Raw genomic sequence first — 12,237 nt, forward strand, 5'->3', positions numbered from 1 at the left:
GTGTAACGTGTGTGTTGTCTTTGACAGGTGGTCCAGGTGACTTTAGACTCGGGCCTGTGGAGTTCAGTATGCTCTGTGTAACGTGTGTGTTGTCTTTGGCAGGTGGTCCAGGTGACTTTAGACTCGGGCCTGTGGAGTTCAGTATGCTCTGTGTAACGTGTGTGTTGTCTTTGACAGGTGGTCCAGGTGACTCTGGACTCAGGCATGTGTAGTTCAGTATGCTCTGTGTGTGTTGTCTTTGACAGGTGGTCCAGGTCACTCTGGACTCAGGCCTGTGGAGTTCAGAATGCTCTGTGTGTGTGTTTTCTTTGGCAGGTGGTCCAGGTGACTCTGGACTCAGGCCTGTGGAGTTCAGTATGCTCTGTGTAACGTGTGTGTTGTCTTTGACAGGTGGTCCAGGTGACTTTAGACTCAGGCCTGTGGAGTTCAGTATGCTCTGTGTGTGTTGTCTTTGACAGGTGGTCCAGGTGACTCTGGACTCAGGCCTGTGGAGTTCAGTATGCTCTGTGTGTGTTGTCTTTGACAGGTGGTCCAGGTGACTTTAGACTCAGGCCTGTGGAGTTCAGTATGCTCTGTGTGTGTTGTCTTTGACAGGTGGTCCAGGTGACTTTAGACTCAGGCATGTGGAGTTCAGTATGCTCTGTGTGTGTTGTCTTTGACAGGTGGTCCAGGTGACTTTAGACTCAGGCCTGTGGAGTTCAGTATGCTCTGTGTGTGTTGTCTTTGACAGGTGGTCCAGGTGACTTTAGACTCGGGCCTGTGTAGTTCAGTATGCTCTGTGTAACGTGTGTGTTGTCTTTGACAGGTGGTCCAGGTGACTTTAGACTCGGGCCTGTGGAGTTCAGTATGCCCTGTGTAACGTGTGTGTTGTCTTTGACAGGTGGTCCAGGTGACTTTAGACTCGGGTCTGTGTAGTTCAGTATGCTCTGTGTAACGTGTGTGTTGTCTTTGACAGGTGGTCCAGGTGACTTTAGACTCTGGCCTGTGTAGTTCAGTATGCTCTGTGTAACGTGTGTGTTGTCTTTGACAGGTGGTCCAGGTGACTTTAGACTCGGGCCTGTGGAGTTCAGTATGCCCTGTGTAACGTGTGTGTTGTCTTTGACAGGTGGTCCAGGTGACTTTAGACTCAGGCCTGTGGAGTTCAGTATGCTCTGTGTAACGTGTGTGTTGTCTTTGACAGGTGGTCCAGGTGACTTTAGACTCGGGCCTGTGGAGTTCAGTATGCCCTGTGTAACGTGTGTGTTGTCTTTGACAGGTGGTCCAGGTGACTTTAGACTCGGGCCTGTGGAGTTCAGTATGCTCTGTGTAACGTGTGTGTTGTCTTTGGCAGGTGGTCCAGGTGACTTTAGACTCGGGCCTGTGGAGTTCAGTATGCTCTGTGTAACGTGTGTGTTGTCTTTGACAGGTGGTCCAGGTGACTCTGGACTCAGGCATGTGTAGTTCAGTATGCTCTGTGTGTGTTGTCTTTGACAGGTGGTCCAGGTGACTCTGGACTCAGGCCTGTGGAGTTCAGAATGCTCTGTGTGTGTTTTCTTAGGCAGGTGGTCCAGGTGACTCTGGACTCAGGCCTGTGGAGTTCAGTATGCTCTGTGTAACGTGTGTTGTCTTTGACAGGTGGTCCAGGTGACTTTAGACTCAGGCCTGTGGAGTTCAGTATGCTCTGTGTGTGTTGTCTTTGACAGGTGGTCCAGGTGACTCTGGACTCAGGCCTGTGGAGTTCAGTATGCTCTGTGTGTGTTGTCTTTGACAGGTAGTCCAGGTGACTTTAGACTCAGGCCTGTGGAGTTCAGTATGCTCTGTGTGTGTTGTCTTTGACAGGTGGTCCAGGTGACTTTAGACTCAGGCATGTGGAGTTCAGTATGCTCTGTGTGTGTTGTCTTTGACAGGTGGTCCAGGTGACTTTAGACTCAGGCCTGTGGAGTTCAGTATGCTCTGTGTGTGTTGTCTTTGACAGGTGGTCCACGTGACTTTAGACTCAGGCCTGTGTAGTTCAGTATGCTCTGTGTAACGTGTGTGTTGTCTTTGACAGGTGGTCCAGGTGACTTTAGACTCGGGCCTGTGGAGTTCAGTATGCCCTGTGTAACGTGTGTGTTGTCTTTGACAGGTGGTCCAGGTGACTTTAGACTCGGGTCTGTGTAGTTCAGTATGCTCTGTGTAACGTGTGTGTGTTGTCTTTGACAGGTGGTCCAGGTGACTTTAGACTCGGGCCTGTGTAGTTCAGTATGCTCTGTGTAACGTGTGTGTTGTCTTTGACAGGTGGTCCAGGTGACTTTAGACTCGGGCCTGTGGAGTTCAGTATGCCCTGTGTAACGTGTGTGTTGTCTTTGACAGGTGGTCCAGGTGACTTTAGACTCGGGCCTGTGGAGTTCAGTATGCTCTGTGTAACGTGTGTGTTGTCTTTGACAGGTGGTCCAGGTGACTTTAGACTCGGGCCTGTGGAGTTCAGTATGCCCTGTGTAACGTGTGTGTTGTCTTTGACAGGTGGTCCAGGTGACTTTAGACTCGGGCCTGTGGAGTTCAGTATGCTCTGTGTAACGTGTGTGTTGTCTTTGGCAGGTGGTCCAGGTGACTTTAGACTCGGGCCTGTGGAGTTCAGTATGCTCTGTGTAACGTGTGTGTTGTCTTTGACAGGTGGTCCAGGTGACTCTGGACTCAGGCATGTGTAGTTCAGTATGCTCTGTGTGTGTTGTCTTTGACAGGTGGTCCAGGTGACTCTGGACTCAGGCCTGTGGAGTTCAGAATGCTCTGTGTGTGTTTTCTTTGGCAGGTGGTCCAGGTGACTCTGGACTCAGGCCTGTGGAGTTCAGTATGCTCTGTGTAACGTGTGTGTTGTCTTTGACAGGTGGTCCAGGTGACTTTAGACTCAGGCCTGTGGAGTTCAGTATGCTCTGTGTGTGTTGTCTTTGACAGGTGGTCCAGGTGACTCTGGACTCAGGCCTGTGGAGTTCAGTATGCTCTGTGTGTGTTGTCTTTGACAGGTGGTCCAGGTGACTTTAGACTCAGGCATGTGGAGTTCAGTATGCTCTGTGTGTGTTGTCTTTGACAGGTGGTCCAGGTGACTTTAGACTCGGGCCTGTGTAGTTCAGTATGCTCTGTGTAACGTGTGTGTTGTCTATGACAGGTGGTCCAGGTGACTTTAGACTCGGGCCTGTGGAGTTCAGTATGCCCTGTGTAACGTGTGTGTTGTCTTTGACAGGTGGTCCAGGTGACTTTAGTCTCGGGTCTGTGTAGTTCAGTATGCTCTGTGTAACGTGTGTGTTGTCTTTGACAGGTGGTCCAGGTGACTTTAGACTCGGGCCTGTGTAGTTCAGTATGCTCTGTGTAACGTGTGTGTTGTCTTTGACAGGTGGTCCAGGTGACTTTAGACTCGGGCCTGTGGAGTTCAGTATGCCCTGTGTAACGTGTGTGTTGTCTTTGACAGGTGGTCCAGGTGACTTTAGACTCGGGCCTGTGGAGTTCAGTATGCTCTGTGTAACGTGTGTGTTGTCTTTGACAGGTGGTCCAGGTGACTTTAGACTCGGGCCTGTGGAGTTCAGTATGCCCTGTGTAACGTGTGTGTTGTCTTTGACAGGTGGTCCAGGTGACTTTAGACTCTGGCCTGTGGAGTTCAGTATGCTCTGTGTGTGTTGTCTTTGACAGGTGGTCCAGGTGACTTTAGACTCGGGCCTGTGGAGTTCAGTATGCTCTGTGTAACGTGTGTGTTGTCTTTGGCAGGTGGTCCAGGTGACTTTAGACTCGGGCCTGTGGAGTTCAGTATGCTCTGTGTAACGTGTGTGTTGTCTTTGACAGGTGGTCCAGGTGACTCTGGACTCAGGCATGTGTAGTTCAGTATGCTCTGTGTGTGTTGTCTTTGACAGGTGGTCCAGGTGACTCTGGACTCAGGCCTGTGGAGTTCAGTATGCTCTGTGTGTGTTGTCTTTGGCAGGTGGTCCAGGTGACTCTGGACTCAGGCCTGTGGAGTTCAGTATGCTCTGTGTAACGTGTGTGTTGTCTTTGACAGGTGGTCCAGGTGACTTTAGACTCAGGCCTGTGGAGTTCAGTATGCTCTGTGTGTGTTGTCTTTGACAGGTGGTCCAGGTGACTCTGGACTCAGGCCTGTGGAGTTCAGTATGCTCTGTGTGTGTTGTCTTTGACAGGTGGTCCAGGTGACTTTAGACTTAGGCCTGTGGAGTTCAGTATGCTCTGTGTGTGTTGTCTTTGACAGGTGGTCCAGGTGACTTTAGACTCAGGCCTGTGGAGTTCAGTATGCTCTGTGTGTGTTGTCTTTGACAGGTGGTCCAGGTGACTTTAGACTCGGGCCTGTGTAGTTCAGTATGCTCTGTGTAACGTGTGTGTTGTCTTTGACAGGTGGTCCAGGTGACTCTGGACTCGGGGCTGGGCCACAGGACCGTCCCGTTGCTGCTGGCTGAGTCTTCCTTCAGTGGCTCGGCCAGGAACTGGTCCTCCCTGCTGCACCTAAACGCAGACATGACGCTGGAGGTGACTGTGGGGATCACTCACATTTTACTGACTCAGGGAAATACCTGTGCAGTGAATCATTTTTAGCTCACTCATGATGTGTCATCATGTGACATGAGATGGATTTGCACATCACATTAATATATTTTTTAATCGCTTTTTTTTTACTTGAAAAAAAAAATTCAGTGTTGCTCTCAAACCTATTCTGTTTGATTGCATGATAAAGACACAAAAGTGAAAAAAGTTTGTTGATTGATATTCAACAAAGCCTTGTAATAAACAATGTTGTTCTCATCTTGATCCTAACAGTCTTGTCAGCAATCCAGAAGTTGAATGTATAAATAATGATATAATAATATGTCCTGTGTGTCTGCAGGTAAACTACTTTAATGAGAGCCATGCAGTCTGGGAGCCACTGATAGAGAGAGTGGATGGCGGGAAACGCAGGTGGAACCTCATGCTGGAGGTGAGACTGTTAGCAGTTAGCTTCTGTTTCAGCTAGCAGCACTAACACTGTGTCTGTTTAAGCTAACAGCGCTAACACTGTGGAGACAGACAGCAGTGTTAGACTGCTGACACAACACACACTGACACAAACACACTGCTTTATACTGTATAAAGGTCTATATTAAGGCATTCCATGTCTTCACTCTTGATCTGGGTGAATTATTCTGCATTCTTTGTGTCCAAACTGAGTGTGGATCTGACACAGTGTCTGATATGTTTGATCCTGCAGATGAAGAACAACCCGGTCCAGGACAAGAGTCCAGTTCCTGGAGACGACTTCATCGTTCTCCCTGAACCTCGCACTGTCATCACCATCTGCTCCAAAGACACCATGAACATCACTGTGTCGCAATCCTGCCTCAACGTCTTCACCAACCTCTCCAAGGTAAGACTCTCTACCTCAACGTCTTCACCAACCTCCAGCTCCAGGGTAAGGCCCTACCTGAACGTCTTCACCAACCTCCATGGTAAGACTCTACCTCAATGTCTTCACCAACCTCTCTAAGGTAAGGCTCCACCTCAAAGTCTTCACCAACCTCTCCAAGGTAAGACTACCTCAAAGTCTTTACCAACCTCTCCAAAGTAAGACTCTACCTCAACATCTTCACCAAACTCTCCAAGGTAAGACTCCTCCTCAAGGTCTTCACCAACCTCTCCAAGGTAAGACTCCTCCTCAAGGTCTTCCCCAACCTCTCCAAGGTAAGACTCTACCTCAATGTATTCGCCAACCTCTCCAAGGTAAGCCTCATCCTCAGTGTCTTCACCAACCTCCAAGGTAAGCCTCATCCTCGGTGTCTTCACCATCCTCCAAAGTAAGCCTCAACCTCAACACTGACCCACAATGCTCAGGTAGAGAGGGATAAGCTGCAAATAACTGCAAGCTGCAATAACCGATTTTCCGGCCGCTAGAAACAGCAACACATTTGTGCCAACAGCTAAGATAACCGTTCCTACTGAGAAGTCTGTGCATTTCATCTAAACTGGGTTGGAAAAATGATAAACACGTTTAGAACACATTTCAAAGATGTATGAGCTGGCTGTATGCTGGATCACTGTGGAGTTAGAGAGGAGCCGGACAGACACATTCTTGTTTTTGCCCAGGCGTTCTCTGAAGGAACGGCCTCCACCTTCGACTACTCTGTGAAGGAGAAAGCCCCGTTCACCATCTGGAACGCCCTGGGGATCCCGCTTATCGTGCAGCACGGCGCCAACCTGCGTCTGGTGGATGCGGCGGCGGCGCGGGGGAAGCTGCACGAGGTGGCGGTGGGCCAGAGCATGGACCTGGAGCACTCAGCGTCCGCCTCGTCGTCCCGGGGCAAACTGTCCACCCTGCAGCGCCAGGAGAGCTGCCTCTTCAACCTCACCATCGGTCAGTCAGTCAGTCGGCTCCAGACTCACATACACCTTCTCATTTTATACACGACACGCATATAGTGCTTTTCATGTTCTAGCCCGTCTGATGATGTGTCTGGACTTGGATTTTGTACGCCACATATAGTGCCATGTATACTTCTTTCAGTAGATGCAGGGTTTTCCCTGGCTTTTTGGAGGGCTTAGGTGCTGTGTCGTCAGGGGCTGCTTGGTGGCTACTTTTTGGACCATTATTATATGACCATATCTGTGTACAAACATGTGGAAAAGCCACAGCAGCTAATAAATAAACAACACCCAAAAAGACAAACCTGTGCCCTGCTGACCGCCACTGGGGACCAACATTGATTTGACATTCATTCGGCTTACTGGTGCTGCCCAAAACTGATTTGGTGCTGTGCCTGAGCCTCATAATGGTAGGGAAAACATGTGGTAATGGATTTTCAGAAAACGCTTCAAAATCATATAAGTCTATAAGTTTGTGAAGGTTATCTGGCCGCAGTTTCATCATTTACTTAACTTGACTATGACTTCTGTGGTTGTCATATTACTATATAAATGTGATATAAATCATATTGACTTACTTCCCGACGACGGAACCAGGAAGTACATGACTTCTGTGGTTGGTCTACAAAAATAGTCATCCTTGCGCTGCTCTATTATGGAAGCCTTGAGAGGCGAGAGATAAATCAAATCCGGTGATCCATTTTGTTGAGGAAGTGAAGGAGGCCGAGGTGGGAGTCTGCGTGCGCCTCCCTCTATAAATACATCTTTATATGTGAATACATTTTTATTTTTTTTACCTTTACCTTTATTTAAACAGGTAAAATATGTTGTGTCCTCCCCGTAGTTCCTTCAGGTTACAGTGAGATCTGTAACATCGCTCTGGACAAGCCGGGCCGGCGGCTGTATAACGTGCGCGGGGCGCAGCTGCAGCAGGCCGTGTCCGTGGTGCTCCAGGTCGACGCCATCCAGGGGAACAAGGTCATCACCGTCCGCTCGCCGCTGCAGGTCGGTTCAGTCTGCTTCACTTTAACCTTTAAAGGCCACAGGGGCATCAAACCCAATGTCATCCAAAAGGTAGTAGTAGTAGAGAATCTTTATTTATCCCCCTTGGGGCAATTCATGTGCAGCATAAAAAAAAGTAATTTAAAAACATACAGACATGAAACAGTAAAAAATAGGGATGTCTTAAAACATAGTACATTTAAAAGGACACAAAACCATGTAAATTAAAACAAAAGGGGGCATGAAGTAGGCTACTATTCAATTCAACAGTTCAGACAGCGAATAGCCTCAGGAACAAAAGAATGGCTGTATCTGTTCCTGCAACAGCGGGGCATCCTATACCTGCGCCCAGAAGGAAGGAGGGAAAACTCAGGGTAAAGAGGGTGCTGTGGGTCACGCAGGACACCCTGAGCCTTCTTAAGAACCCTCTTCTTATATAGAAGACAGAGGTCATTCAAGTTACAGCCTGTGATTTTGGAGCTCATCCTGACAATTTTCTTTAGCATGTTCTTGTTTGTCAAGTTTATGTTCCCAAACCAAGAAATAAATGCAAAGGTGAGGACTGACTCAATACAAGAAGAGTAGAACATTTTCAAAAGTGACTTGTCTACGTTAAAACTTCTTAGCTTCCTTAAAAAGAACAAGCGCTGATGGCTTTTCTTTAGAATTGCCTTCACATTAGGCTCAAAACTCAGTTTGTCATCCAGAATTGTCCCCAGATATTTGTACTGGCTGACCACTTCTACCTGTTTCCCATTTATAAGGGTAGGTGATGGGGGGACGGGAGCCTGTCTGCGAAAGTCGATTGACATTTCTTTTGTTTTTGACACATTAAGTTTAAGAAAGGACTTTTCACACCACTGTAAAAAATCATCCACAATTGTGGAACAGTTCTGAACAGATTTGCACGAAACTTGGCAGAAAGGTTGGTTATGTGCCAACTTAGAAGTCATAAACTTTCCACACCCACTAGCCACAAGGGGGCGTAACAGGCCACGGCAGAGGTATACCCTTTAGTTCAATTTGTAACACTTCAGTCATTCATGTTCGCTGTTTAGTTATAGTTTGATATACTTTCTCAGGTCAATGTGATGTACTCAGTTCTCTGGAATGCATTGAGAACCTTGAAAATAGAAAGGAAGATAATGGTAATAATTCTGCTGAGACCTCTGCCTCTGCTTTCAGATAAAGAATCATTTCTCGGTGCCCTTCTCCATCCTGAAGTACTGTCCGTCCTCCAGCAGCCTGCTGACGCTCGGAGTCGCCGAGCCCGAGAAAGAGTTCCACGTCGCCTTGGAAACCTACAGGTATATACAATCCAGATTAGTGATGGGATATTTCGGGATATCGGTTTTGGATGCCGATACTGATGTAATTCACACATCGGATATCGGACGGACGTCGCCAAAATACGTTCCGTTCCAGATTCCAGTCATAGCTTGCGCTGGACCATAAACCCACATGAAACAGCAGTTGTAGTAACCACATGTAGTTGTTGCTTGCCTTGTCCTAAGAATTTCATTGTTCAGAATTACCTTGTGTTATACTGTGCAGATCCATGACAGATGTTTGTCAGAATTTGAAAATGTATGTGTATATATATATATATATATATATATATATATATATATATATATATATATATATATATATATATATATATATACAGATCCTTTCCAAAAAATTACAATATCATGGAAATACCATGGATGAACGTGGGCTTCAGCAATTTGTCAAGCAAAGACGATTCAAAAATTTGCAGAGATTCAGAGGGAGTGGACTGAGGCTGGACTCAGTCATAACTGAGAAGTAACTGCTGATTTTCTTCACACTATTCTAATTTCTTGAAATACTGTTTGGGGGGTTTTTCTGGAGCTGTAGGCCAAAATTATGAAAAATGAAACAAATAAAGGCTAGAAATATTTCACTGTGTGTGTAATGAATCTATAATCTATGAAAGTTTCACTTTTTGAAACGAATTATGGAAAAAAAATAACTTTTCATGATATATATTTTTTTTTTGGAAAGGATCTGTATATGTATATGTATATGTATATGTATATGTATTTGTTTCCAGGTGAAACTGTAAAGCAGACCGTAAATCCTCAACTTTTGTGTCCAGTAGACAGAAATGTTTTCTGCCTGCTTCAGACAGTTTTAAGTCCATGGCACATGAAAGAAACACAGATGTTTGTTTGGTGTGCCATGGCTGTCTGTCCTTGTTTGGAGACATTTTCCGTTGTAGTACATTTGATTGGTGTACCATGGGCTTTAGCCTTGCAGCCCTGCAGGCAGCCGTTAGTGAGTATTGATTGATTGATTTTATTCAGTATGTGTGACCTCTGCCTACACCCTCCCCTCCCCAGGGCCCAGCTGTTTGTGCGCCCGGCAGGCCATCTGGAGGGGCTATACGGAGCCTCCTCCACCTGCGTGTCGTGGAAGGAGCAGGTGCACCGCAGCTCTGAGGTGCGCTCTGTGCTGCGCTAGCTGCCCGGCCACAGACAGCAGCTTCCTGCCTCTGAGCCTCAACACGCTGGCGCAGCCCGACAGCCTGCAGCACATCACCAGCGCCGGAGAGGAGGACTGGGACCCCGCCTACATCATCCACCTGCACCCTGTGGCCACGCTGCGCAACCTGCTGCCCTACACGCTGCGCTACCTGCTGGAGGTACGCTCACCACACATGCTGCTAAGTCTGATCTGAATAGTTTTCTCTCCTGTGTTTATGAGTTGAGAACAGGTGGGGAAAAGGTTTTTGCCAGGATCATTTTTCTAAATTTCTTTTTTTGCCAGGTTAATCGTGGCCTTTGTAATACTTATTTAATAATTAATATTAATATTAAGCTCAGAATTTCCTAGATTATTTTTGTTTTCTCACTTATTATTTACTATAATAATATGCTACCTGGAGAATGCCACACTTAAGTCCCTGGAGGGTTTTTAGGCAATTCTCCTTCACATTCAATGATGATTATATTGTATTTTTTGTAATTGTTTGTATATGTATACAGTAAATAACAACAACAACAACAACAACTTGCCTCTCTGGGCTTCCGTAGTGAGCTAATTGAAACTATTCTAATTGACTCTGATGTGTAAATCTGAGGTGTTTTTATAATCACCTCCCCAGGGTTCAGCAGAGTTCTATGAGCTGCAGGAGGGCAGCTCCTCTGACATCCTGAACGCTCGTATCTCTGGAGAGATGATGGAGTTGGTGCCGTCTCAGTACCAGGGCCGTGACTGGCACGGCCATGTGCGCCTGGACCCGGACCTGCCCGAGTTCTTCCCCGTCTCCTTCACCTGCGACTCGGATCCCCGGCTGACGGCCGACGTGAGCGTGCACGTGACGAGAGCGCACGGCCGCCTGCTGCTGTCGGTCTTCAGCCCGTACTGGATCATCAACAAGACGTCGCGCGTGCTGCAGTACCGCGCCGACGAGCTGTCCGTCAAACACCCCGCAGACTACCGAGATGTGGTGCTCTTCTCCTTCAGGAAGAAGGCCCTGTTCAGCAAGAGCAAGGTAGGCCTGTTCGCACGACCCAGGTGGAAGTCAAAATGCAGACACTTGTTGGTGGTTGAACAAACCCAAAGGATTTATTAACAAAATGTGGTGCGGGCTGTCAGGCAGGAAATCAGGATTCCTGGGAAGCAAGAAAAAAAACAAGATCAGTACTGGACTCCAAAAAACACAGATGAAAGTCAATAGGAAAATTCCTTGGAAGAGGTTAGGATAATGACACGATACCAATCATAAGTCATTTCAACGATCTGACACAGCTTGAAGGGAGACCAGAGTACAGGTGCATCTAAAAAATAAAATCATTGAAAGGTTTTTTTTTTTTCATGATTTAATTCAAAAAGTGAAACTTTCATATATTCTAGATTCATTACACATAAAGTTAAATATGTCAAGCCTTTTTTGGTTTAAATTTGGATGATTATGGCTTATCTCATGAAAATCAAAAAATACACTCAATACTCCTTTTGCAGGAATGACTGCATCAATGCGGCGTGTGCCGTGGTGTGGTGTGGTGTGGCGTGGTGTGGTGTGGTGTGGTGTGGCGTGGCGTGGTGTGGCGTGGTGTGGCGTGGTGTGGCGTGGCGTAGCGTGGCGTAGTGTGGCGTGGCGTGGCGTGGTGTGGCGTGGCCACATACTGAGATGAATGCAGAAAGGCTTTCATTCCCACATTGCTGCAGCAGAAAAAAGTGCAAAACAATGACATTATAAAGCAAGAGATGTTTCTGCGTTGTATTTATTTGCCAAGTGGTTACAGCAGTTAATGCAGGCGATCATTCTGATAGAAAAATGCACACAAAAAAACATTGTGTTAACTCATTGAGTGCCAGCCACTTTTGGAGAACGGACGCTCCCAGTGCCAGAGTTTCAGAGCTTTTTTCAGTGATTTCTCGAGGCCCACAGAATATTGTGTGATATTACTATGTAAACAATGAACACGCAAAAAGAACGATGAGACTCTTTTCTATCATCAGCAAAAACAGGTTTATTGATATCATTTTCCGTTCTTTAGTTATCAGCCGGAGAAGATAGCTTGATTTAACAAAAAAGAGCAGTTTTTTTCTAGAAGCTGAGATAATGGCCCTTTTGTGAAATTAAACATTTCAAACACATCACTGACTCTGAAGCTAATTTTCTGATGTAGTCACACCTCAAAAATAATTTCCTTCAATAAAACAGTGAAGGCCAGGGAATTTTGTTTGGCAGAATAATATTTTTAGCTGCAACCAGCAGCGCTGGCCCCTGCGTGCGCTGCTGGTTGCAGCTCCTTGCTGGTCTTGATTTGCTGCTGGTGGGCATCGGATATTCTGGCTTGCGTTTGCCAACCCTGTCCTGCTGCCTGGGTCTGTCTGCGTGTTGTGTGCTGCTCTGCTCTC

General features: G+C 46.8%; 1 pseudogene across 1 annotated transcript in view; it reads left to right on the forward strand.

The window, feature by feature from the left end:
- Window positions 1-12,237, forward strand: part of LOC310800842 (intermembrane lipid transfer protein VPS13C-like) — a 103,293-nt pseudogene that overhangs the window by 17,585 nt on the left and 73,471 nt on the right. The window contains exons 13-20 of the transcript in view: window positions 4,348-4,479; window positions 4,835-4,924; window positions 5,195-5,350; window positions 6,067-6,334; window positions 7,187-7,347; window positions 8,530-8,651; window positions 9,711-10,012; window positions 10,475-10,864. The product of the transcript in view is annotated as an intermembrane lipid transfer protein VPS13C-like (transcript). The remainder of the gene's footprint in view (window positions 1-4,347; window positions 4,480-4,834; window positions 4,925-5,194; window positions 5,351-6,066; window positions 6,335-7,186; window positions 7,348-8,529; window positions 8,652-9,710; window positions 10,013-10,474; window positions 10,865-12,237) is intronic.

The sequence above is a fragment of the Poromitra crassiceps genome, assembly GCF_964638095.1.
Source record: "Poromitra crassiceps genome assembly, contig: HAP1_SCAFFOLD_102, whole genome shotgun sequence".
Taxonomy (NCBI): domain Eukaryota; kingdom Metazoa; phylum Chordata; class Actinopteri; order Beryciformes; family Melamphaidae; genus Poromitra; species Poromitra crassiceps.